General features: G+C 36.7%; 1 non-coding gene across 1 annotated transcript; it reads right to left on the bottom strand.

Moving 5' to 3' along the window:
- Positions 1 to 1,557: 1,557 nt before the first annotated feature.
- Positions 1,558 to 1,664, bottom strand: LOC138074641 (U6 spliceosomal RNA). Its single transcript, XR_011144472.1, has one exon. It is a non-coding gene; the product is annotated as a U6 spliceosomal RNA (small nuclear RNA).
- Positions 1,665 to 5,916: the final 4,252 nt, after the last annotated feature.

Here is a 5,916-nt window from a genome sequence, read left to right as displayed (position 1 = left end):
ATTTGCTAGTTTTATTTTCATTGCTTTAGTCCCCAGTAGGCATCTTGCCTTAGTTCTGTTTTCCTGTTTGTGCTTTAATTAATTTTGTTCTCATATATAATTTTTGGTTTCCTTTGTTCTCCAGGTCAATATATTGTACTTAATTTTTGTTGAACTGTTTTGATTCTGCTTATGGGTGCATATGTATATGTGTATATTCAGTCACACTTTCTTTTCTTTTTTTTTTTTTTTGCCTTAAAAAAAAACTTTACTTTATTTTACTTTACAATACTGTATTAGTTTTGCCATACATCAACATGAATCTGCCACGGGTGTACCTGAGTTCCCAATCCTGAACCCCCTTCCCACCTCCCTCCCCATACCATCTCTCTGGGTCATCCCAGTGCACCAGCCCCAAGCATCCTGTATCCTGCACTGAACCTAGCCTGGCGATTCATTTCTTACATGATATTATACATGTTTCAATGCCATTCTCCCAAATCATCCCGACCTCCCCTTCTCCCACAGAGTCCAAAATCTGTTCTATACATCTGTGTCTCTTTTGCAGTCTCGCATACAGGGTTATTGTTACCATCTTTCTAAATTCCACATATATGTGTTAGTATACTGTATTGGTATTTTTCTTTCTGGCTTACTTCACTCTGTATAATTGGCTCCAGTTTCATCCACCTCATTACAACTGATTCAAATGTATTCTTTTTAATGGCTGAGTAATACTCCATTGTGTATATGTACCACAGCTTTCTTATCCATTCATCTGCTGATAGACATCTAGGTTGCTTCCATGTCCTGGCTATTATAAACAGTGCTGCGATGAACATTGGGGTACATGTGTCTCTTTCAATTCTGGTTTCCTCGGTGTGTATGCCCAGCAGTGGGATTGCTGGGTCATAAGGCAGTTCTATTTCTGGATTTTTAAGGAATCTCCACACTGTTCTCCATAGTGGCTGTACTAGTTTGCATTCCCACCAGCAGTGTAAGAGGGTTCCCTTTTCTCCACACCCTCTCCAGCATTTATTGCTGGTAGACTTTTGGGTCACAGCCATTCTGACTGGTGTGAAATGGTACCTCATTGTGGTCTTGATTTGCATTTCTCTGATAATGAGTGATGTTGAGCATCTTTTCATGTGTTTGTTAGCAATCTGTATGTCTTCTTTGGAGAAATGTCTATTTAGTTCTTTGGCCCATTTTTTGATTGGGTTGTTTATTTTTCTGGAATTGAGCTGCATGAGTTGCTTGTATATTTTTTAGATTAGTTGTTTGTCAGTTGCTTCATTTGCCATTATTTTCTCCCATTCAGAAGGCTGTCTTTTCACCTTGCTTATAGTTTCCTTTGTTGTGCAGAAGCTTTTAATTTTAATTAGATTCCATTTGTTTATTTTTGCTTTTATTTCCAGAATTCTGGGAGGTGGGTCATAGAGGACCATGCTGTGATTTATGTCGGAGAGTGTTTTGCCTATGTTCTCCTCTAGGAATTTTATAGTTTCTTGTCTTAAATTTAGATCTTTAGTCCATTTTGAATTTATTTTTGTGTATGGTGTTAGAAAATGTTCTAGTAAAAATATGGAACGCTTCACAAATTTGCGTGTCATCCTTGCACAGGGGCTGTGCTAATCTTCTCTGTATCGTTCCAATTTTAGTATATGTACTGCCGAAGCGAGCACTCAATCACACTTTCTATTGTTGTTATAAACCTGTGCCTCTATGTTGGGTTTTTGGAGTTGTGTGGAGTATTTTCCTTTTTTCCCCCTTTTTTCTTTCTTCTTCCATTTTTTTTTTCTCTTTTCTCTTTTTTTAATTTTAATTTTTTAACCTATAATATTTTTCTACAGTTATTCCTTCATTTGCCTTTCCTACTGTTCTTTTCTCCTTGCAGTTAATCTTTAATGTATATAAATCTTCTTCATCTACCTCTATTTAAATTTGCATGTCTATTCTTTCTTTCCTTTCCTCTCAACATATTTGTTAGTTTTGTTTTCATTGCTTTATTCCCCACTTGGCACCTTGCTTTAGTTTTGTTTTCCAGTTTGTGTTTAAGTTAGTTTTGTTCTTAACTGGTAAATATAAATTTTGATTTCCTTTGTTCACTGGATCAATCTACTGTATTTTATTTTTGTTCAACTGTTTTCACTTTGCTCATGGGTGTATATGTATATGTGTATATTCCATTATTTTAATTATTATTTGCCTGATTTTGTAACTGCTATTGATCTGGGGTTCATCTTTGGTTTCTCATTTTTGGATATTTGTTTTACTCTCCCTTAATACCATAACAAGCCACTTGTGGTATCTTCATTCCTGACCAGAGATCAAACTCTAAGCCTTTGGAGTGGGAGCACTGACTCCAAGACCCTAGACTACCAGAGAACTAACCCTAGGAAGTATCAAATAGTGAGAACTCACACAAGGAAACCCCTTGATTACAAGACCCAGCATCACCCAACCAGCAGTAGCACCCTGTGCAGGACACCTCATCTAAATAAGAAACAAAACAAAAATACAAACCAAATCATCAGCAGACAGGAGTACCACCTCACTCAGCCTTGCCCATCAGAAGAAAAATAAACAAGCAAACAAAAACTCAGCACAAATCTCACCCTATATAAAGCTCACACAAGCCACTGGGCCAACCTTAGGAGGGCAGAAACCAAAAGGAAGAAAGAATTCAACATTCTTCAAGGAAAGAATTCAACTTTCATTGAAGCCTGGGAAAAGGAGACCTCAAACACAATAACTTAAAAAAGAAAAAAATGAAGAGGCAGAGAAATACTTCACAAATGAAGGAACAGCTAGAAACACAGAAGTCCAAATAAATGAAGAGGAAATAGGAAAATTACCTTTTAAAAAATCAGAATAATGATAGTAAAGATGATCAAAAACCTTGAAAACAAAATGAAGAAAATGCAAGAATCAATTAACAAAGCCCTAGAAGAATTAAAGAATAAACATACAGAGACAAACAACACAATTATTGAAATTAAAAATACTCTAGAAGTAATCAATAGCAGAATATCTGAAGCAGAAGAACAAATCAGTGAGCTGGAAGATAAAATGGTAGAAATAACTTCTGAAGAGCAGAATAAAGTAAAAAGAATGAAAAGAGCTGAGGAAAGTCTCAGAGACCTCTGGGACCGTATCAAACGCACCAACATTCAAATTATAGGGGTCCCAGAAGAAGAAGAGAGAAAAAAAAAAGGGCATGAGAAAATTTTTGAAGAGATTATAGTTCAAAATTTCCCCAACATGGAAAAGGAAATAGCCGATCAAATCCAAGAGGCACAAAGAGTCCTATACAGGATAAACTCAAGGAGAAACATGCCAAGACACATACTAATTAAACTAACAAGGACTAAACACAAAGAAAGAATATTAAAAGCAGCAACGGAGAAGCAACAAGTAACAAAAGGGAAACCCCATATACTTAACAACTGATCTTTCAGCAGAAACACTGCAGGCCATAAGGGAATGGCAAGATATATTTAAAGTACAGAAAGGGAAAAATCTACAACCAAGATTACTGTACCCAGCAAGGATCTCATTCAAAATTGATGGAGAAATAAAAAGTTGTTCAGATAAGCAAAAGTTAAGCGAATTCAATACCACCAAACCAGCTTTACAACAAATGTTAAATGGACTCGTATAGTCAAGAGAAATCTGTATGCAGGTCAGGAAGCAACAGTTAGAACTGGACATGGAACAACAGACTGGTTCCAAATAGGAAAAGGAGTATGTCAAGGCTGTATATTGTTATCCTGCTTATTTAACTTCTATGCAGAGTACATCATGAGAAACGCTGGAATGGAAGAAACACAAACAGGAATCAAGATTGCCGGGAGAAATATCAATAACCTCAGATATGCAGATGACACCACCCTTATGGAAGAAAGTGAAGAGGAACTAAAAAGCCTCTTGATGAAAGTGAAAGAGAAGAGCAAAAAAGTTAGCTTAAAGCTCAACATTCAGAAAATGAAGATCGTGGCATCTGGTCCCATCACTTCATGGGAAATAGATGGGGAAACAGTGGAAACAGTGTCAGACTTTAATTTTGGGCTCCAAAATCACTGCAGATGGTGAGTGCAGCCATGAAATTAAAAGACGCTTACTCCTTGGAAGAAAAGTTATGACCAATCTAGATAGTATATTCAAAAGCAAAGACACTACTTTGCCGACTAAGGCCCATCAAGGATATGGTTTTTCCAGTGGTCATGTATGGATGTGAGAGTTGGACTGTGAAGAAGGCTGAGCGCCGAAGAATTGATGTTTTTGAACTGTGGTGTTGGAGAAGACTCTCGAGAGTCCCTTGGACTGTAAGGAGATCCAACCAGTCCATTCTGAAGGAGATCAACCCTGGGATTTCTTTGGAAGGAATGATGCTAAAGCTGAAACTCCAGTATTTTGGCCACCTCATGCGAAGAGTTGACTCATTGGAAAAGACTTTGATGCGGGGAGGGATTGGGGGCAGGAGGAAAAGGGGACGACAGAGGAGGAGATGGCTGGATGGCATCACAGACTCGATGGATGTGAGTCTGAGTGTACTCCGGGAGACGGTGATGGACAGGGAGGCCTGGCATGCTACGATTCATGGGGTCGCAAAGAGTCAGACACGACTGAGTGACTGAACTGAACTGAACTGATAGTCAAGAAATACAACAGAAGAAAAAAAATCTACAAAATCAACCCCCAAAATTAGAAAGTGGCAATAAGAACATATATATCAATAATTAATTTAAATATAAATGGATTAAATGCTCCAACCAAAAGACCCAGACTAGCTGAATGGATACAAAAAGAAGAACCATATATGCTGTTTACAAGAAACCCACTTCAGACCTCAAGACACATATAGACTGAAAGCGTGAGGATGGAAAAATATATTCCATGCAAATGGGAATCAAAAAAAAGCTGGAGTAGCCATCCTCTATAGGACAAAATAGATCTTAAAATGAAGAAGATTACAAGAAATAAGGAAGGGCACTACCTAATGATCAAGGGATCAACCCAAGAGGAAGACATAATAATTGTAAATATCTATACACCCAACATAGGAGCACCTCAATACATAAGACAAACACTAACAAACATATAAGGAGAAATTGACAGTAGCACAATAATTTTAGGATACTTTAACACCCCATTCACACCAATGAACAAATTATCAAAACAGAAAATTAATAAGAAAACACAAGTCTTAAATGGTACATTAGATGAGATGGATCTCACTGATATCCTCAGGACATTCCATCCAAATGCAGAAGAATACACCTTCTTTTCAAGTGCACATGGGACATTCCCCAGGATAGACCACATCTTGGGTCACAAATCAAACCTCAGTAAATTTAAGAAAATTGAAATTGCATCAAACATCTTCTCTGACCACAATGCTATGAGACTAGATATCAATTACAAGAAAAAACTGCAAGAAACACAAACACATGGAGATTAAACAATGCATTTCTAAATAACCAACAGGTTACTGAAGAAATCAAAGGGAAATTTAAAAATTTATAGAAATAAATGACAATGCGAACAGGACAACTCAAAACCTATGGGGTGCAGCAAAACAGTTCTAAGAGGGAAGTTTATAGCAATACAATCCTACCTCAGGAAACAAGAAAAACATCGAATAAACAACCTAACTTTACACCTAAACCAACTGGAAAAAGAAGAAGAAAACCCCAAAATTAGTAGAAGGAAAGAAATCATAAAGATCTGAGCAGAAATAAATGAAAAAGAAATGAAAGAAACAATAGTAAAGATTAATAAAACTAAAAGCTGGTTCTTTGAGAAGATAAAAAAGATTGACAAACCCTTTGCCAGACTCATCAAGGAAAAAAAGAGAGAAGAATCAAATCAACAAAACTAGAAATGAAAAAGGAGAGGTTACAACAGATAATGCAGAAATACAAAGGATTATAA

Source organism: Capricornis sumatraensis, chromosome 2, assembly GCF_032405125.1.
Source record: "Capricornis sumatraensis isolate serow.1 chromosome 2, serow.2, whole genome shotgun sequence".
NCBI lineage: Eukaryota > Metazoa > Chordata > Mammalia > Artiodactyla > Bovidae > Capricornis > Capricornis sumatraensis.
The sequence above is the reverse complement of the archived record's forward strand: the minus strand, read 5'-3'. Positions and strand labels throughout refer to the sequence as shown.